The sequence below is a fragment of the Haematobia irritans genome, chromosome 3 (assembly GCF_050003625.1).
Source record: "Haematobia irritans isolate KBUSLIRL chromosome 3, ASM5000362v1, whole genome shotgun sequence".
Lineage (NCBI taxonomy): Eukaryota > Metazoa > Arthropoda > Insecta > Diptera > Muscidae > Haematobia > Haematobia irritans.
In genome coordinates this window covers 121,578,221-121,601,261 of record NC_134399.1, presented here as the reverse complement: position 1 = coordinate 121,601,261, position 23,041 = coordinate 121,578,221, and the positions used below count along the sequence as shown (strand labels likewise).

General features: G+C 34.8%; 1 protein-coding gene across 4 annotated transcripts in view; it reads right to left on the bottom strand.

Annotated features, from left to right (window-relative positions):
* LOC142229571 (uncharacterized) overlaps positions 1 to 23,041 on the bottom strand; it is a 518,551-nt gene that overhangs the window by 428,535 nt on the left and 66,975 nt on the right. Inside the window, exon 4 of one of the 4 annotated variants that reach the window (XM_075300139.1) lies at positions 18,539 to 18,580. The exons of the other annotated variants lie outside the window; for them this stretch is intronic. The gene's annotated coding sequence lies outside the window, so the exon portion shown is untranslated. The remainder of the gene's footprint in view (positions 1 to 18,538; positions 18,581 to 23,041) is intronic. 4 annotated transcript variants of the gene reach the window in all.

Here is a 23,041-nt window from a genome sequence, read left to right as displayed (position 1 = left end):
CATTAGGCACAGAAAAATAAATTCAAATTCAATAGAAAGTTTTGTCAACATTTTTTATCTTAGAAAATTTTGTCAAAATTTTAATTCTATAGATTTTTTTTTTCAAAATTTTATTTCTATAGAAAATTTTGTTTCAAAATTTTATTTCTATAAACAATTTTGTAAATTTTTTTCAGATAGAAAGTCAAAAGAATAGCCAAAGTCAGATAGAATAGCCAAAATAGGAAATTATGTCAAAATTTAATTTCTATAGAAAATTTTTTCTATGGAATTTTTTTTAAATTTTATTTCTATCGAAAATTTTGTAAACATTTTACTTCTATAGAATTTTTTGTTAAAATTTTGTTTTTATAGAAGATTTTGTCAAAACTTTATTTCTGTAGAAAATATTGCCAAAGTTTTATTTCTATAGAATTTTTTTTTCAAAATTTTTTCTATGGATTTTTTTTTATTTCTATCGAAAATTTTGTAAAAATTTTACTTTTATAGAAATTTTTGTTAAAATTTTGTTTTTATAGAAAATTTTGTCAAAATTTTATTTCTATAGAAAATTTTCTCAAAATTTTTTTCTATGGAAATTTTTTTTCAAAATTTTATTTCTATCGAAAATTTTGTAAAAATTGTACTTCTATAGAAATTTTTGTAAAAAATTTTACTTCTATAGAAATTTTTGTCAAAATTCAATTTTTATAGAAAATTTTGTCCAAATTTTATTTCTTGTTGTTTTTGATTTCAGCTTAAAACCACGCATTGACTAAACTACAAGTGTAGCTTAACCAACAGAGGAAAGACAATTTTGTCGAAATTTTAATTGTATTTGTTGTCAAAATTTTATTTCTATAGAAATTTTTGTCAAAATTTTATTTCTATAGAAAATGTTGTCGAAATTTAATTTCTATAGAAAATTTTGTCAAAATTTTATTTGTATAGAAAATGTTGTCAACATTTTTATACCCTCCACCATAGGATGGGGGTATATTAACTTTGTCATTCCGTTTGTAACACATCGAAATATTGCTCGAAGACCCCATAAAGTATATATATTCTGGGTCGTGGTGAAATTCTGAGTCGATCTGAGCATGTCCGTCCGTCCGTCCGTCCGTCTGTTGAAATCACGCTAACTTCCGAACGAAACAACCTATTGACTTGAAACTTTGCACAAGTAGTTGTTATTGATGTAGGTCGGATGGTATTGCAAATGGGCCATATCGGTCCACTTTTTCGTATAGCTCCCATATAAACGGACCCCCAAATTTGGCTTGCAATTGCTCTAAGAGAAGCAAATTTCATCCGATCCGGCTGAAATTTGGTACATGGTGTTAGTATATGATCGCTAACAACCATGCAAAAATTGGTCCATATCGGTCCATAATAACATATAGCCCCCATATAAACCGATCCCCGGATTTGGCTTGCGGAGCCTCTAAGAGAACCAAATTTCATCCGATCCGGCTAAAATTTGGTACATGGTGTAAGTATATGGTCTCTAACAACCATGCCAAAATTGGTCCTCATCGGTCCATAATTATATATAGCCCCTATATAAACCGATCCCCAGATTTGGGTTGTGGAGCCTCTAAGAGAAGCAAATTTCATCCGATTCGGCTGAAATTTAGTACATGGTATTGGTATATGTTCTCTAATCACCATGTTTAAATTGGTCCACATCGGTCCATAATTATATATAGCCCCCATATAAACCGATCTCCCGATTTGGCTTGCGGAGCCTCTAAGAAACGAAAATTTCATCCGATCCGGCTGAAATTTGGTACATGGTGTTGGTATATGTTCTCTAATGACCATGCAAAAATTGGTCCATATCGGTCCATAATTATATAGAGCCCCCATATAAATCGATTCCCAGATTTGTCCTCCGGAGCCTCTTGGAGCAAAATTCATCCGATACGGTTGAAATTTGGAACATGGTGTTAGAATGTGGTCTCTAACAAACACGCAAGAATTGGTCCACATCGGTCCATAATTATATATAGCCCCCATATCAACCGTTCCCCAGATTTGATCTCCGGAGCCTCTTGGAGGAGCAAAATTCATCCGATCCGGTTGAAATTTGCAACGTGGTGTTAGTATAAGGCCGCTAATATCCATGCCAAAATTGGTCCATATCGGTCTATAGTTATATATAGCCGACCCCAATCACACAAAAATTGGTCCATATCGGTTCATATTCATGGTTGCCACTCGAGCCAAAAATAATCTACCAGAATTTTAGTTTTATGGAAAACATTGTCAAAATGTTATTTCTATAGAAAATTTTGTCAACATTTTATTTGTATAGAAAATTTTGTCAAAATTTTATTTCTATAGAAAATTTTGTAAAAATTTTATTTTTATAGAAAATTTTGTTAAAATTTTATTTTTATAGAATTTTTTTTTCCAAATTTTATTTCTATATAAAATTTTTTCCAAATTTTAGTTCTATAGAAAATGTTGTCAAAATTTTATTTCTATAGAAACTTTAAACGTAATTATATACGTATTTAATCGGCCTTTTGTAGTTTGATATATACTACGTATGGACTACCTTGTAATTTAGAAGACGGTGTTAGGAAGTTTTAAGATACCTTGCCATCGGCAAGTGTTACCACAACCCAAGTAATTCGATTGTGGATGACAGTCTTCAGTAGAAGTTTCTACGCAATCCATGGTGGAGGGTACATAAGGACTTGCGGCCGTACACGCAAAGAAAAAAAACGTTTGGAAAACGTGTACCGAAAACGTTTTTCTTTTGTTAGAGTTTTTTGAATTGCTTCGAAAATTTTAAACTTTTATCACCAAAAAAAATCGTTTGTTACAAAGTTTTTATTTTTTCAATAAAAAAAGTTATTTTTGAAACAACAACAGAGTCCATTTCGTTTATATCAAACACTGTTCTTTTCTGACTTTTGGTCTTTAATAAAACACATTTTACAGTTCAAAATTTAATATAGTACAATGTAATGTTGAACATTTTTTCGGAATCTTCCGAACATATGTGGAATGTATGTAAAAAAAAAAAAAAACTTTGGTCGAAGCAGGGATCGAACCCACGACCCTTGGCATGAGAGTCAGACGTAGCAACCACTGCTCCACGGTGCCAAACTAAATGTTTGTTTCTGTTAAATAAACTTTGTTTATTCAGTTCGTGGGCGCCACAAGCTATGCTATATAAATATATCTTATATGGATAATTATCTACTGATGACCATAACAGGTACATAGCTCAGTGGTTAGTGTGTTGGCTTACAAAGTGCATGGTCCGCGGTTCGATTCTCCGTCCAGGCGAAAGGTAACAAAAAAATTAAAAAATTTATAAATTCGTATAATTTCTTCTACATTGTTGGTATTACAGGAAAAGGTGTTAAGAACTAAAAAACTCGTGGATGTGAAAAAGATGTGAGGGAAAATGCAATTAGCAAGAAAAAAAATTTTTTTAGTTAGTCTTTATGAAATTGTTGTTACATCCTGGAAAAGAATAAATGTTTATCACAAAAAGTATATACTTTTCTTCCAAATACACTTCCTTACAGCGAAAAGCAAATAAGAAACGAACTTTGTTTGTCTAAAATTTCGTTTGGGAGGAAAGAATTATTTTTTTGCGTGTATATACTTGTTTTCTATAGAAAATTTTGCCAAAATTTTGTTTGTATAGAAAATGATCGAATTTCGAAAAATCGAAATTTAGCAAAAATTCATTCCTATAGAAAATTTTGTCAAAATTTTATTTCTGTTGTTTTTTTGATTTCAGCTTAAAACCATACATTGACTAAACTACAAGTGTAGCTTAACCAACAGAGAAAAAGAATGTTTGTCAAATTTATTTGGGCAAAGCCCTATAGAGTGCAAGATTGTTGGATGGACGCACGTTTCGGAATTACCACATTCCTCATCAGCATCCTCTACTTGCAGCAAAACTATCAACCAATTATCAGAATAAATTCAGGCAGTTCATTAAACCCAACAACAAACCACACTTGAACCTTCCGAAAAAAGGTTTTACATTGATAGCCGGCTTATGCCGAAATAAATTCATACAAACATCTCCCTTTTCCTTTGCCACCGTCAAATCATCGATTTGAGTGAAGTTGGCTGGGTTTTATTTTGAGCGTGCTTCCTCTTCTTTCTCGATGATTTGACGGTGGCAAAGGAAAAGGGAGATGTTTGTATGAATTTATTTCGGCATAAGCCGGCTATCAATGTGAAACCTTTTTTCGGAAGGTTCAAGTGTGGTTCAACATCAACATTTTATTTCTATAGAAAATTTTGTCAAAATTTTATTTGTATAGAAGATTTTATCAAATTTTTATTTCTATAGAAAATTTTTTCAAAACTTTATTACTATAGAAAATTTTGTCAAAATTTTATTTGTATAGAAAATTTTGTCAACATTTTATTTCTATAGAAAATTTTGTCAGAATTTTATTTTTATAGAAAATTATTTCAAAACTTTAGTACTATTTGTCAACATTTGATTTGTATAGAAAATTTTGCCAAAATTTTATATGTATACAAAATTTTTTTTAAAATTTTATTTCTATGGAGAAGTTTGTCAAAATTTCATTTGTATTTATGTCTGTACAAAATTTTGTAAAAATTTTATTTCTATATAAAATTTTTTCAAAATTTTATTTATATAGAAAATTTTGTCAAATTTTATTTCTATAGAAAATTTTGTCAAAATTTAATTTCTATAGAAAATTTTGTCAAAATTTTATTTCTATAGAAAATTTTATCAAATTTTTAGTTCTATAGATTTTTTTTTTTCAAAACTTTATTACTATAAAAAATGTTGTCAACATTTGATTTCTACAAAAAATGTTGTCAAAGTTTTATTTCTATAGAAAATTTTGTAAAAATTTTATTTCTAAAGAAATTTTTTTCAAAATTTTATTTCTATGGAGAATTTTGTTAAGATTTTGTCAAAATTTTATTTCTATAGAAAATTGTGTCAAAATTTTATTTCTATAGAAAATGATCGAATTTCGAAAAATCGAAATTTGACAAAATTTCATTTCTAAAGAAAATTTTATCAAAATTTTGTTTCTAGAAAATTTTGCCAAAATTTTATTTCTATAGAAAATTTTGTCAAAATTTTATTTCTATATAAAATTTGGCCAAAATTTTATTGGTATCGAAAATTTTGTCAAAAATTTTATTTCTATGGAGAATTTTGTTAAAATTTTATGTCTGCAGAAAAATTATGAAATGCCTATTAGTTGTAGAGGAATATTATGGAAAATCTACCAAAACATGAAGAATTGTAGCAACCTAATAAACTGTACAAAATCTACCAATTTTTTTAGAATTCTACAAACTGCGGCAACCGTGATTGTGGATTCAAAGCAAAACTGCGTTCAAATTCGTTTTTCAATATTTCATTTTAATGACGTGTTTTACTTGAAACATAGCATAATTTCTACTTGAAGTCAAGTCTGGATTTGGAAATTGAAGATGTTGTCAACACATTTTCAAAGGACTTGAAAAAAAACGAATAAAATAAAATTTGTTTCCTAGAATCCTAGAATCAATGCTTCGCTTCTTTGGCTCAGAATCAATACCAAAATCATTAGTCTATAGACAAAATCTTTTCGACCAGACATGATCTTTTTCAGTGGATGTATGTAAAACTGAACTTATTTGAAAACAATTTTTTTAATTCCATCAATTTTTTCGACTTAAAATTAAAACCAATTTCGCACAAGTGAATTTACGATTTATCGGGCAATACATATGTATAAGAGATATAGGTAAACTTGATTGATTTGTACCATTATAGCAGTGGCGAGTTTAAAGGAAAAGGGCTTGATGTCACCAAGATTGGTTCCACACTTATTGTGGGTTTTTGGAAAATATTTAGCCAAATTGGGCGATATTTGCAGGAATCGGTGGCTTAATTTTATCTTAACCGATTCTGTGGAAAGTTCTCACATACTCACATAGAATGTTACATATACTCTCCATGTAAAAGATCAAGTCAATTGGGCTAAAATCTCGTTGCATCTCTGGGGTATAATATGGGCATTTTAGCCATATTTCTCTAATCGAAAAAACGTATATGGGGACTTTATTTTAACCTGAACCGATTTTTCTAAAGCTTTGGCCTCCATGGTCCATGGAAGAAAGATATATATGGGAGATATATCGAAATTTGATTTAGATTTTGACCAAATTTGACATGCATAGCTATAATGCTAGTTGTACCCTTTGTGGAAATGCTCACGTAAATCTTCTTCCTCAAATAAATTTCTTTCCTCAAATAAATTTGTTTCCTCAAATAAATTAAACTTAATTTATCAAATACAACCAATATGTACTCAAAGGATTAAATCATAGACATTGTCGAGCACGAAGGTCACGTAATCACTTTTTTGATTGTCCAAGAGCTAAAGATTGCTTTTGGAACCATTTGAATAAAGCCGGAAACGAAAGGAAGCTCGATATAGGGGGCCCATTATGAAACATATGATGGACCAAATTTCATTAAAAATTTGCTACTGAAATGTAAAAAAATCGACTCATTTCTGGATTGTTGAAAAATGGATCACTGACGACAACCTTCAATGAAAACGCTAGTAACTTAAATCGGATTATCACAATGGACTGAATAGTCTAAGTGAGCCTGAATCTTAATCGGGCTGCCACTTTAACCTAACCTAAATCGGATTTAAATTTCGTGGAAAAATAATGGCTTGCTTTACCCGATATTGTGAAATCAAATGCTGATCCAGAGTTACAACTGCGCAATAACTGATATTCACATAAATGGCTAATTGTATTTTATTGCTACTTTGAACTTTGTCATTAAATTATTTTCTCTATGAATGTGAAAATATTCGCTTATTTTTAGCTTTGTTTTTTGGATCGCGCATTGTGTGGAAATTAAAACTGTTGTCCATGGGGCCAGAAAAAGGCAAGTCATATAAATCATTTTGCAACTAAATACTTTGTATTTGAAATTTTCACACTTTAGAAAAAAAACAAAAACGAATAAAAATCTACACACAAAGCGACAAAATTTTCGAGGCCATTTTCGTTTTCGTTTTTGGTTTGCTAGCATAGCAGACATCAAAGATTTATAAAAAATTGACACCATGTGTTTTAAAAATTGTGAAAAAAAAATCAATAAGGCCTTTGACAGTTAATTTTCTTGTACTTTTACAAGTTCCAATGTCTGGAGGAAAATAAAATTACGAAAAGTTGGGACTTTTTCTCGGATTTCCCTTTTATGCTTTGTTTTCTTGTGGTCGTCATCTTGTCCATTTTATTCTCTTGTCGGTTCTTTCTTTAATGTGGCACAGACAATTTTCACATTTTTCATGCTATTGGTTCTTTGAGGATTTAACAGCAGTTTGGTTTTTTTAAGTTATCTGATTGACAGATGCGACACAGCACGTAGACGCCATTAAGCCTCCAGGGAATATGGTGAGGTCAAACGCATTTGACTTTAAATCGATTTTTGCTTGGCATACCCATAATATGATAAACATTTGGTGGTTGAATTACATATTAATAATTTCGTATAGGGAACAAGATGATGTGAAAATTTCAGCTGAAATGGGATTTTCACACAAAAAGCAAAGGAAATGAAAGACCCAATATCAACCTCGAATTCGCAGCAATATTCAGGGAATTTTCCTTGCGAAATGTTCTATTTTTTTAAATGAAAAAATTGCGAGCAAACTTAATTGATATGGGACGAAAATAACCATAGGAATTGAGAAAATCTGAAGACGATTGAGCCTTTAATTGGCATTATAATTGGGCATAACAACCTTGGGAAACATATAGTAGGAATAGGCCTTAAAGATGATGGCATTTGCAGATGGTGTTGAGAGCCATTTTCTGCCAGACTCTCATCGATATGCGGGAGTGTAGCTAAAGCAATATACTCGTCTTCATTTGGACTTCTGGTTAGATTTTTTTAAGCAATTTTGAAGATGATGGCTAAATAGAAGTTCTTGAGTAACTTTAAAGAAGATCACCTCACGAAGAAGTAGACAAGAAATTACCTCGAGGATTCACAATGGACCTAAAGGGGCCATTAGTTCTATTCAAGAATTGGTGCCATCAGTCCATAGTTATATATAACCCCCATATAAACCGATCCCCAGATTTGACCTCCGGTGCCTTTTGGAGAAGCAAAATTCATCCGATCTGGTTGAAATTTGGTACATGGAGCCTCTTGGTACATTGTGCTAGTATACCACGTATGGACTAACTCACAATTTAGAAAACGATTTAAGATAACACAACCCAAGTAATTCGATTCTGGATGACAGTCTTTCGTAGAAGTTTCTACGCTATCCATGGTGGAGGGTACATAAGATTCGGCCTGGCCGAACTTACGGCTATATATACTTGTTTTAACCTAATTTGTTTGAATAAAATTTTTTGTGCACGTGGGACATTCTATTTATAATTCAAAGTCACAATGTTATATTTTATAAAAGCTTTATCACATTATATTTGCTTTTAGTACTTCGAAGTTTCTGCCCACAGTGACACTTTGAATATTTCGATATCGAATCTAATTATTTATTTTTTGTTCTTTATAGAAAGTAGGCATGAAATTTGCTAATTATAATCAAATATATATATATTATATTGATAGGATGAAACATGCAATATGACGCTTCAACAATTTTGTAAAATGCAACTATTCATAATTGAATTGAAATAAAAAACAAGTATATACGGCCGTAAGTTCGGCCAGGCCGAAGCTTATGTACCCTCCATCATGGATTGGGTAGAAACTTCTTCTAAACACTGCCATCCAGAATCGAATGATTTAAGTTGCGGTAAAGCTTGCCGATGGCAAGGTATCTTAAAACCTCCTAACATAATCTTCTAAATTGTATGTAAGTCCATACGTGGTATATAAAGGGTGATTCTTTTGAGGTTAGGATTTTCATGCATTAGTATTTGACAGATCACGTGGGATTTCAGACATGGTGTCAAAGAGAAAGATGCTCAGTATGCTTTGACATTTCATCATGAATAGACTTACTAACGAGCAACGCTTGCAAATCATTGAATTTTATTACCAAAATCAGTGTTCGGTTCATTTCTGGTTGAATGGCTACGTAAATAAGCAAAATTGCCGCATTTGGAGTGAAGAGCAACCAGAAGCCGTTCAAGAACTGCCCATGCATCCCGAAAAATGCACTGTTTGGTGTGGTTTGTACGCTGGTGGAATCATTGGACCGTATTTTTTCAAAGATGCTGTTGGACGCAACGTTACGGTGAATGGCGATCGCTATCGTTCGATGCTAACAAACTTTTTGTTGCCAAAAATGGAAGAACTGAACTTGGTTGACATGTGGTTTCAACAAGATGGCGCTACATGCCACACAGCTCGCGATTCTATGGCCATTTTGAGGGAAAACTTCGGAGAACAATTCATCTCAAGAAATGGACCGGTAAGTTGGCCACCAAGATCATGCGATTTGACGCCTTTAGACTATTTTTTGTGGGGCTACGTCAAGTCTAAAGTCTACAGAAATAAGCCAGCAACTATTCCAGCTTTGGAAGACAACATTTCCGAAGAAATTCGGGCTATTCCGGCCGAAATGCTCGAAAAAGTTGCCCAAAATTGGACTTTCCGAATGGACCACCTAAGACGCAGCCGCGGTCAACATTTAAATGAAATTATCTTCAAAAAGTAAATGTCATGGACCAATCTAACGTTTCAAATAAAGAACCGATGAGATTTTGCAAATTTTATGCGTTTTTTAAAAAAAAAAAGTTATCAAGCTCTTAACAAATCACCCTTTATTAAATCAAAAAAGATCGATCCAATACCTATATAATTCAGTTTGACAAAGTAGACATAAAATTTTTACAAAATTTTCTATAGAAATAAAATTTTCACAAAATTTTCTATAGAAATAAAAATTTTGACAAAATTTTCTATAGAAAGAAAATTTTGACAAAAATTTCTACAGAAATAAAATTTTATCAAAATTTTTTATAGAAATAAACTTTTGACAAAATTTTCTATAGAAATAAAATCTTGGTAGATTATTTTTGGGTCGAGTGGCAACCATGATTATGAACCGAATAAAATTTGAACAAAATTTTCTATAGAAATAAAATTTTGACAAAATTTTCCATAGAAATAAAATTTTGCAATGATGAAAATTTTATTATGAACCGAATAAAATTTTAACAAAATTTTCTCTAGAAATAAAATTTTGACAAAATTTTCTATAGAAATAAAATTTTGGTAGATTATTTTTGGCTCTAGTGGCAACCATGATTATGAACCGATATGGACCAATTTTTGTGTGATTGGACCAATTTTTGTATGGTTGTTAGCGACCATATACTAACACCACGTTCCTCCAAGAGGCTCCGGAGGTCAAATCTGGAGAACGTTTTATATGGGGGCTATATATAATTATGGACCGATATGGACCAATTCTGGCACGGTTGTTAAATATCATATACTAACACCATGTTCCAAATTACAACCGGATTGGATGAAATTTGCTTCTCTTGGAGACTTCGCAAGCCAAATCTGGGGATCGGTTTATATGGGGGCTATATATAATTATGAACCGATGTGGACCAATTTTTGCATGGTTGTTAGAGACCATATACCAATATCATGTACCAAATTTCAGGCGGATCGGATGCAATTTGCTTCTCTTTGAGGCTCCGCAACCCAAATCTGGGGATCGGTTTATATGGGCGCTATATATAATTATGAACCGATGTGGACCAATTTTTGCACGGTTGTTAGAGACCATATACCAATACTATGTACCAAATTTCAGCCGGATCGGATGCAATTTGCTTCTCTTTGAGGCTTCGCAAGCCAAATCTGGAGATCGGTTTATATGGGGTCTATATATAATTATGGACCGATGTGGACCAGTTTTTGCATGGTTGTTAGAGACCATATACCAATATCATGTACCAAATTTCAGCCGGATCGGATGAAATTTTCTTCTCTTTGAGGCTCCGCAATCCAAATCTGGGGATCGGTTTATATGGGGGCTATATATAATTATGGACCGATGTGATCCAATTTTTGCACGGTTGTTAGAGACCATATACCAACACCGTGTACCAAATTTCAGCCAGATCGAATGAAATTTGCTTCTCTTTGAGGCTCCGCAAGCCAAATCTGGGGATCGGTTTATATGGGGGCTATATATAATTATGGACCGATGTGATCCAATTTTTGCACGGTTGTTAAAGACCATATACCAACACCATATACCAAATTTCAGCCGGATCGGATGAAATATGCTTCTGTTAGAGGCTCCACAAGCCAAATCTGAGGGTCCCTTTATATGGGGGCTATACGTAAAAGTGGACCGATATGGCCCATTTTCAATACCATCCGACCTACATCGATAGCAACTACTTGTGCCAAGTTTCAAGTCGATAGCTTGTTTCGTTCGGAAGTTAGCGTGATTTCAACAGACGGACGGACGGACGGACGGACGGACGGACATGCTTAGATCGACTCAGAATTTCACCACGACCCAGAATATATATACTTTATGGGGTCTTAGAGCAATATTTCGATGTGTTACAAACGGAATGACAAAGTTAATATACCCCCATCCTATGATGGAGGGTATAATAAATAATAATAATAATAATAATAAATTTCTGATTCCGTCCATTGATATCGAACTGTAATTATATATCCTCTATACGGGTTTCCATATAAATGTAACACATCATAACAAAATACAATTAGAACTTTTATTACCAACTTACGTCATATGTGGTTGTAGAATCAACCCCGATAACAAAAAGTGCCACAAATAATTGCAAAAAACCGGCCGACATATGTTTGGCATCAATATTCAAAAAGACTAAATTGATTTCTCGCTTCCACATATGACCATTTACCGGCATCATAAACAAAGTGGCATAGAGGCATCATCGTCATTGTGTATTCATACATTTGTAGTCAACTCGGAACTTTGAAATAGACAACCAAAAAAATAACCCAGAGAAAAACAGCTATTATTATTTTTAATTATTTTGTTTGTTTGATGTAGCTCTTACTTGTTGTATTTATAGCTAGTTTTGTTTTTGTCTCGAAAACCCCCCTTCACTCTCTCCCACTATACATTTTGGACATTGCCATTGCTATCTTTCCATTCATCCATCCATTCATTCATTTGGTTTGGTCTGAAAACTCACAGACCTTGAAATTACGCCGAACAAATTTATATGGGCTAAACAACTATGTATTGAGCTGTCATAAGACTGATCAATTGAGACTATCTCACTTTGCAATAGGAAATGTTTGCAATGTTTGAGCAATTATTTGGATACAAAGTTCAATAGATTTTTTTAACAGCATTTATAATTTAAAAGATTTATAAAAACAAAACTATTGCAGTATAGTTTATATTGAATCCAATTCAATATTATTTCCGTACTTTTGGTTCACCCTGTGCTTGACATATTACAAAGCTTTACTTTTTATATTTGTACTCGTATTCACTAATAACTACCTAGTTTAGAGCGATAGCTTTTTTACCTTCAGAGTGTGGCGACTAGAATTGTGTTATGTGATCACCTCAAAATTGCTTCCAAGCAATTGAGACAATAAAAATTAATAAACGTTTTCAGGAAATATTTTATGCAATTCTTCATTGAGTCACATTTCTTTTAGCTTTCAACCTTATTGTGGAATTTGTTTACTCAATCGAAGAAGAATGAAGAACTTGTTCGCTATGAAACAAAATCTCTAATTTAGTTTAGCTTCGTAAAAAAATAATCTTGTTACAGTAAATTTTTTTAATATTTAAATTCCTAAATTAAAAATTTTCCACGTTGCTAGGTCTCCCAGGAATATAAAAAATATAGAGCAGCGGCGTCCCCTTTCCACGCCTTGTATACCCTCTTCAATATACTACACGCAAAGAAAAAGAAAAAAACGTTTTGAAAACGTGTACCGGAAACGTTTTTCTTTTGTTGGAGCTTTTTGAATTTCTTCGAAAATGTTAAACTTTTATCACCAAACATTTTTTGTAGTAACAAAATTTTTATTTTTGCAATAAAAACAGTAATTTTTGATACAAAAACCGCCTCGCCATCGCCTTTGACAGAAACTAAATTGCAAATATCTTTCTTTTCTTCTAACTAGAAAATTTTCAAAAGTTATGTTCCTACCATATGTAAAATATAGGCAAGATGACAGATAAGTCCATAGTATGGTTTGAAAGTTCATTAACTAACGTAGCACTAACGACTTTTGTGCTACGTTAGTTAATGCTTTAACAGCTTCTTCTAGTTTCGAAAAACGTTGGCCTCTCATTCGATGCCAAGACTGTACGGCAAATGACCCATCAAATCAATGTTTTGTGTGCTCAAAAATGCAGTTGTTTGATTCGATGTGTAAGATCTCGCATTGTCGTGGTGAAGAGTGGTCCATTTTCGGCGGTTGGTTTTCCAACTGGAATACACATAATTATGTACCACTCAGAATAGACTGTTCTGCGTTATTCTAGTGGTAGAATCGGCGATAATTTGCTTGAAAGTGCATCGCACGCGATAACATTTGTTTGACTTGACTCATTTTGAAACACCATACAGTCGACTGATTTTTTCCTTTCAGGCTCATATGCGTAAATCCACGATTCATCACCGATTGCATAGACGTGTTTTGAAACACCGCGATCGTATTTTTGAAGCATTTCTTACGACCAATCGACACGAGCCTAGGCTGTAAATTTTGATTTACTTCGCGTCAATTACTGTCAGAAGCTTATCCGGAGTGTGTTCTTTCAGTTCCACGATGCGAGAAGTGGTTTGTGCGTTTCAGAAGTGGTGATTTTGATGTGGAAGAAGTTTGAAGGTGTTGAATTGGAAGCATTAGCCGATAAAGACTCGTGTCACACACAATAAGAACTTTTTCAACTCGTTGGAAGTTACACGCCAAGCCTGCATGTTACAACCACCATAAAAACTTATTAGGAAGCACTCAAATCGGAAGTTCTATATATCCCACTGTATAGCCTATATATTGCTCCTTCTGTTTACCACTTACTCCGATCGATGACGCATGAGAAAACCTATTCGTAGATTGTGTCAAAAACCTATTCGTAGATTGTGTCATTTATTCTTCACGAAAATAGTTATTTGCTTAGAGTAACAGGTTGGCTGATAAGTCCCCGGTCTAACACATATATATATATGTATATAGATTATATAGTACCACCCTTCAAATGATTCGTGTCAAAATTTGACGTCTGTAAGTCAATTAGTTTGTGAGATAGAGCGTCTTTTGTGAAGCAACTTTTGTTATTGTGAAAAAAATGAAAAAAAAAGGAATTTCGTATTTTGATAAAATACTGTTTTCTGAAGGGAAAAAATGCGGTGGAAGCAAAAACTTGGCTTGATAATGAGTTTCCGGACTCTGCCCCAGGGAAATCAACAATAACTGATTGGTATGCAAAATTCAAGCGTGGTGAAATGAGCATGGAGGACGGTGAAGGTAGTGGACGCCCGAAAGAGGTGGTTACAGACGAAAATATAAAAAAATCCACAAAATGATTTTGAATGACCGTAAAATGAAGTTGATCGATATAGCAGAGGCCTTAAAGATATCAAAGCGAAGTGTTGGTCATATCATTCATCAATATTTTGATATGCGGAAGCTCTGTGCAAAATGGGTGCCGCACAAGCTCACATTTGATCAAAAACAACAACGTGTTGATGATTCTGAGCGGTGTTTTGCAGCTGTTAACTCGTAATACACCCGAGTTTTTCAGTCGATATGTGACAATGGATGAATCATGGCTCCATCACTACACTCCTGAGTCCAATCGACAGTCGGCTGAGTGGACAGCGACCGGTGAACGGTCTCCGAAGCGTGGAAAGACTCAAAAGTCCGCTGGCAAAGTAATGGCCTCTGTTTTTTGGGATGCGCATGGAATAATTTTTATCGATTATCTTGAGAAGGAAAAAACCATCAATAGTGACTATTATATGGCGCTATTGGAGCGTTTGAAGGTCGAAATCGCGGCAAAACGGTCCCATATGAAGAAGAAAAAAGTGTTGTTCCACCAAGACAACGCACCGTGCCACAAGTCATTGTATTGGGCTTCGAATTGCTTCCCCACCTACCGTATTCTCCAGATCTGGCCCCAGCGACTTTTTCTTGTTCTCAGACCTCAAAAGGATGCTCGCAGGGAAAAAATTTGGCTGCAATGAAGAGGTGATCGCCGAAACTGAGGCCTATTGTGAGGCAAAACCGAAGGAGCACTACCAAAATGGTATCAAAAAATTGGAAGATCGTTATAATCGTTGTATCGCTCTTGAAGGGAACTATGTTGAATAATAAAAACGAATTTTGACAAAAAAATGTGTTTTTCTTTGTTAGACCGGGGACTTATCAGCCAACCTGTTATAATGTATTTACTTGACACCTGTATGGTCCGTAGTAGGAAGTAGTAAACATGCGTACAGAATGGGTTTCGATATCAACGAGAACATCATTTTTCTTATTTGCTTCATATTTTAAGGAGGAATAGATATCCGTCTAAGGATTACAAATCAGTAATAAAAAGTGGATCCCTCTTCTGCCCGATTTCGGTAAATACGCATAAACAATTAACTTATCCCATGGACTTTGATATAGAGGCAATGTAGGAACAGGACGCAGATGGAGGTCAAGCGATACAAATAAATGGATGCCCTCGGAAAAATGTCAGAGAAAGTTGAAGGTGGCTCCACAAGTACTGGAAATAAACCACTCACACTAAAGCATACCCGGATCCAAAGAGTTTGTCTTAACACTAATGGTTTTGGTATTGATTCCGACCCAAAGAAGCGGACAATTCAAGAAATTATACTTTTAAGACATAATTCTCTTTTAAATTTGGGTTTTGCGTACTTGATTCTAGGAAACAAATTTTAATTTTTCGTTTTTTAAATTTTCTTCATATGCTATCAAACTCATTTACAAGCTTGTTAAAGACAACATACATTCCAGTAGAAATTGTACTGTTTCAAGTGAATCACGCCTTTACAATAATGTGTTGAAAAACATTTCCTATTTTTTAACAAGTTTTTTTCGGAGTAAAGATGCAAAACAGCAATAAGTTTAAAGACAATTTCATTAATTTTAAAGAATTTTTCCGAATTACTAAAGTCAAGTTAACCCTAATCCAAAAAAAAAAAAAATGGACAGGAGGCTGAACTTTAAGTTTTATATTGAGGAAAGGGCGAGAAAAGCAACTGTAACTTTGTACTCGTGTAGAAAGGCAATAGGAAAAAAGTGGGGACTAAAATCGAATATTGTGCATTGGCTAAACACGGCAGTGATTAGACCTAAAGGGTGGTTAAATTGTAAGGGCCGATGTTGAATGTGGATCACACCTAAACGCCAAGTTTTTTTCCGAATTTTATTTGACATTTCTCTATTTCAGACTTACTCAATTAGAACCATGGAGAGATACACAATCCAACAACGTGTTAAATGGTTCCAAGAAATGGCAACAGTGGATGATCAATTTTCGAAGAAAATAATCTTCAGTGATGAGGCACATTTTCACCTCAGTGGATTCGTCAATAAAAAAAATTGCCGCATTTGGGCGAATGAGAATCCAAGAGTGATTGTCAAAAAACCAATGCACCCACAAAGAGTGACTGTTTGGTGCGGTTTATGGGCTGGCGGCATCATCGGGCCGTATTTTTTCCAAAATGAGGCCGGTCAGACAGTTACTGTGAATGGTGTTTGCTATCGTGAGATGGTAACGAACTTTTTATGGCCCGAATTGGAAGATATGGATGTGGACGATATGTGGTTTCAGCAGGACGGTGCCACTTGCCACACAGCTAACGAAACAATGGCTCTTTTGGGCAACAAATTCAATGGCCGTGTTATCTCACGTAATGGCGATGTCAATTGGCCGCCAAGATCATGTGATTTGACACCGTAGGACTTTTTTCTTTGGGGTTATTTCAAAGAAAAGGTGTACGTCGATAAGCCAGCAACAATGCAAGAGCTAAAGGATGAGATAATTCGGCAAATTAACGGCATAGAACCTCCATTATGCCTCAGCGTCATCGAAAATTTGGACCATCGGATGAAGGTGTGCCACCAAGGTCGCGGCGCCCATTTGGCCGATATTTTGTTCCATACATAATTGAGTAACACCAATATATCATAATAAAATAAAATTACAATTATTTCCTAAATAGTTTGCGTTTTATTCAAAATCAACATCCGTCCTTGAAATTTTAACCACCCTTTATAATGCTATATGGCGCTGTGGTCGGCTATCGAGGTGGCGAATTGGCTGAGTAATGTTCCAACAAATGTTGGAACATTACAGTCAACCTGCAATAAAATCCTTCGATTCCGTGTTCCTTAGCTCGAAAACGTCGATGACCGTTTTGCCGCAAATCTCTATGAGATGGCTGAGCAGTACAATATTCACCTAATATGGGTGCCTGGCCATAGGAACACACCGCGGAACTGCGAAGCGGATGAGTTAGCAAGGCTAGGGACTACTTTACATATTCCAGGGGAACTAGAATCTGTTGGTATGCCTCTGGATACCTGCAAGCAAGGGTTGTAACGACACCAAGCAAATATGGCCCTATTTAAACTTAAACCGCACACTAGATATGCTAGTGTTCTCCAGACGTCATATATCACTCCTGATATCTGCTATAAAGGGTCTCTGCCTGATAGGCGGTTTTGCAAAAACTATTGGCGCGAAGTATAATGACTATAGTGTGAGCTGTCATGATGCGGAGGAAAAGGAATCAATTGAACACCTCTTGTGTGAGTGTCCTGCATTTTGTGTAAGGCGTAAGCGAATTTTAGGGGCATATAGCTTAAGAAAACGTTAATTTAAGTAGTCTGCTAATGTTTGTGGAACAATCTGGTTGGTTCAACAAAAGAAAATAATCGAGAAGGTTCAGCGGTTAAAAATAGAAGTGCCCATATGTAATAGGTACTTTTAGTTAATGTGGTATCACAATAGGAGCCACGGTGGTGCAATGGTTAGCATGCCCGCCTTGCATACACAAGGTCGTGGGTTCGATACCTGCTTCGACCGAACACCAAAAAGTTTTTCAGCGGTGCATTATCCCACTTCAGTAATGCTGGTGACATTTCTGAGAGTTTCAAAGCTTCTCTAAATGGTTTCACTGCAATGTGGAACGCCGTTCGGACTCGGCTATAAAAAGGAGGTCCCTTATCATTGAGCTTAACATGGAATCGGGCAGCAAACAGTGATAAGAGAGAAGTTCACCAATGTGGTATCACAATGGACTGAATAGTCTAAGTGAGCCTGATACATCAGGCTGCCACCTAACCTAACATAACTATCACAATGGACTGAATAGTCTAAGTGAGCTTGAAACTTTATCGGGCTGCCACTTTAAGCTAACCTAACCTTGGTAAGAAAAATTCGCTGTTGTATTTTAAGGACATGAAATCTATGACCTCACGACAATATTTTTGCACTACATCTATTGAAAAAAATACGAAAAGACTTTTTCCATGTAATAAGAAGAAGCTTCTATCAATATCATTTAATTTGAAACTTACTATGGATGCTTTTCTTCATAAACTTGTGATATGTGTTCTTACCTGAAATGAAGAAGGGAAAGTGCAATTATTAAAAAAATGTTTATTCATATTTAAGTCTTTAAAAATTATATTTATATTAGTAAATAGATTCTTGTCATAAATCCATTTTTCAACAAACGAATTTAGAATTTATCTCTACTTGGATAATGCCAGTATACGAGTAAACCTAACATACCGTAACACTACCAATTTATTCAATTTAACAGAGACAACGTAGTACCTAAGTCTAGACACTGCAATCATTTGCTACCATCAAAATGATCCACATATCCATCATAGTAATCATCGTCATTCTGGGCATACATAAACTTGGATAGTACAGTGAAATCTCTCAAACTTGGACTTTCTTAAAACCGGAGACTTCACAGAGGTTTCAGTGCATACAAAAGACCACAACTCCTTGGAAATATTGAAATTCCTTGTCCAATAAACCATCTAAATGGTGGTACAAACGAACATCTTTTGCAGTATTTATTTTCTTTCTGTAAACAATTTCTAGCATAAATCTTATTATCTTCAAATGAGATTTAATTCTTAAACTAAACAATTTCTTTAGGCATTTTATGGTCACAAAACTGAAAAGAAATCTAGCTAGCATTACATCCAAAAGATGATGACAAAAAAAAACTGGAAACACACAAATAAAAACCTTTAGAGAAACTCACAAAATCCCAACTCCTGTTTATATTTCATCATTTTGTGTTTTTTGTTTTTTTTTTTTTTTTTTTTTTTTTTAGAAGGAAATCCTTTCATACGAAACTAAAAACCTGGAAGCACAAAGGAGCAGAGTATGAATGGATGGCAAAGATGAAAGGGACAAGTCGAATGACGAACGACGATGATGTCGAATTCAAGACAAGGGGACAGTAGCATAATGATGGGAGTACTGCAACTGTCCCATGTTTGAAGTTTTACTGCCATAGATAGAAACTGGCTAACACATCATGCACCAACTCACTAACTTTTATACAATGTGGAGAACAACATGGGCTAAATTGACAGAAAAGTGTGATGATGATTTTTCACAAAAGAACAGTGAACAAAATATAAAGGACGTTACAAAAGTTATTGGCAAGAAAAGGAGATGTTTTAGAAATTTGTTAGGAAAACTAGAACGTGTACAGTTGTGGTGATATATATTATGTCCTATTATGGTGCATTAAATGAAAAGGGAAACTTACAGTTTTGAGAACATAGGTTCAAAACCAGGATGACTATAAACTACAACGGAGAATCGAAACACGCAACATACGTTTTGTAATTAAAACACAATCGAATTATTTGGGTAGTGATAATACTTACCGATGGCAAGGTATCTTAAAACTTCTTAACATCGTCTTCTAAATTGTAAGTTAGTCCATACGTGGTATACAAAGGGTGATTCTTTTGAGGTTAGGATTTTCATGCATTAGTATTTGACAGATCACGTGGGATTTCAGACATGGTGTCAAAGAGAAAGATGCTCAGTATGCTTTGACATTTCATCATGAATAGACTTACTAACGAGCCACAACGTCGAATTTTCAGTGAATGGGCCCTAGAAAAGTTGGCAGAAAATCCGCTTTTTTATCGACAAATTTTGTTCAGCGATGAGGCTCATTTCTGGTTGAATGGCTACGTAAATAAGCAAAATTGCCGCATTTGGAGTGAAGAGCAACCAGAAGCCGTTCAAGAACTGCCCATGCATCCCGAAAAATGCACTGTTTGGTGTGGTTTGTACGCTGGTGGAATCATTGGACCGTATTTTTTCAAAGATGCTGTTGGACGCAACGTTACGGTGAATGGCGATCGCTATCGTTCGATGCTAACAAACTTTTTGTTGCCAAAAATGGAAGAACTGAACTTGGTTGACATGTGGTTTCAACAAGATGGCGCTACATGCCACACAGCTCGCGATTCTATGGCCATTTTGAGGGAAAACTTCGGAGAACAATTCATCTCAAGAAATGGACCGGTAAGTTGGCCACCAAGATCATGCGATTTGACGCCTTTAGACTATTTTTTGTGGGGCTACGTCAAGTCTAAAGTCTACAGAAATAAGCCAGCAACTATTCCAGCTTTGGAAGACAACATTTCCGAAGAAATTCGGGCTATTCCGGCCGAAATGCTCGAAAAAGTTGCCCAAAATTGGACTTTCCGAATGTACCACCTAAGACGCAGCCGCGGTCAACATTTAAATGAAATTATCTTCAAAAAGTAAATGTCATGGACCAATCTAACGTTTCAAATAAAGAACTGATGAGATTTTGCAAATTTTATGCGTTTTTTTTTTTAAAAAGTTATCAAGCTCTTAACAAATCACCCTTTATTAGACAAAAAAGGTATATATAGGAAAGTCTACAAATAATTACAATCCGGTATAAACTTCTCCGCGGTAGGTAGAGAGCCAGAATTGTAATATGGGGGTCGCTTTATATGGGGGCTATATATAACATTATAAACCGATATGGACCAAATTTTGTGTGATTGTGGATCGGTTTATCTGCGGGCTATAATAACTACAGACCGATATAGACCTAGTTAAACATGGTTGTTTACGGTCATATACTAGCACAATGTACCACTTTTCAACTGAATCGAATAAAATTTACCCCTCCAAGAGGCTCCAAAACCACATTTGGGGATCGATTTGTATGGGGGCTATATATGATTATGGACCGATATGGACCAATTTTGGTATGGTTGTTAAAAACCATATACAAACACTTGGTTCCGCAAAAAACACAGGAGGTCAAATCTGGGGACCGGTTTATATGGGAGCTATATATAATGATTATGGACCGATATGGACCAATATTTGCATGGTTATTAGAGACTATATACATACACAAAACACGAAATTTCAACTGAATCTGATGAAATTTGCTCCTACCAGAGGTTCTAATACCAAATCTGGGTGTTAGAGCCTCTAATATAAACATGAGGACTATATATGATTATGGACCGATATGGATCAATTTTGGCATGGAGACCATACCCTAACGGTACGTACCAAATTTCAATCGGATCGGATGAAATTTGTTCCTCCAAGAGGATCCGCAAGCAAAATCTGAGGATCGGTTTATATGGGGGCTATATATATAATTATAGACCTATATGAACCAATTTTAGCTTGAATGTTAAAGACCCAATACTAACATCACATACCAAATTTCAACCGTATAGGGTGAAATTTGCTCCTCCAAGAGGATCCGGAGGTTAAATCTGGGAATCGGTTTACATGGAGGCTATATATAATTATCAGCCGATTTGGACCAATTTTTGTATGGATGTTAGAGGCCATATATAAACAACACGTACCGAATTTAAAGCATGTCGGATGTAATTTGTTCCTCCAATAGGCTTCGGAAGTGAAATCTGAGGATCGGTTTATATGGAGGCTATATATAATTAGGGCCCTTTATGGATCATTTTTAGCGTGAATGTTAGAGACCCTATACTAACACCACGTACCGGATCGGATGAAATTTGCTTCTCTAAGGGGCTCTGCAAACCAAATCCGGTTGCCCGGTTATATATGGGTGCTATACGTAAAAGTGGTCCGATATGGCCCATTTGCAATACCATCCGACCTACATCAATAACAACAATATCATTTTTACAACAAAGCAGTGACGATTTTACAAGGAAAATGTTGGTATTTTGACCATTTTTGTCGAAATCAGAAAAAACATATATATGGGAGCTATATCTAAATCTGAACCGAATTCAACCAAATTTGGCACTCATAGCTACAATGAAAATTCTACTCCCTGTGCAAAATTTCAACTAAATCGGAGTTAAAAATTGGCCTCTGTGGTCATATGAGTGTAAATCGGGCGAAAGCTATATATGGGAGCTATATCTAAATCTGAACTGATTTCAACCAAATTTAGCACACATAGCTACAATGCTAATTTTACTCCCTGTGCAAAATTTCAACTAAATCGGAGCAAAAAATTGGCCTCTGTGGTCATATGAGTGTAAATCGGGCGAACGATATATATGGGAGCTATATCTAAATCTGAACTGATTTCAACCAAATTTAGCACACATAGCTACAATACTAATTTTACTCCCTGTGCAAAATTTCAACTAAATCGGAGCAAAAAATTGGCCTCTGTGTTCATATGAGTGTAAATCGGGCGAACGATATATATGGGAGCTATATCTAAATCTGAACCGATCAATAGAATTTGGCACGTATAGCTACAATGCTAATTCTACTCCTTGTGCAAAATTTCAACCAATTTGGGGTAAAACTCTGGCTTCTGGGACCGTATTAGTCCATATCGGGCGAAAAATATATATGGGAGCTATATCTAAATCTGAACCGATTTCAATAAAATTTGGCACACTTGACTATAGTACTAATTGTTCTTCTGAACATTTTTGCCAAAGACACCATGTGTCTATCTCGTCTCCTTCTGGGTGTTGCAAACATATGCACTAACTTATAATACCCTGTTCCACAGTGTGGCG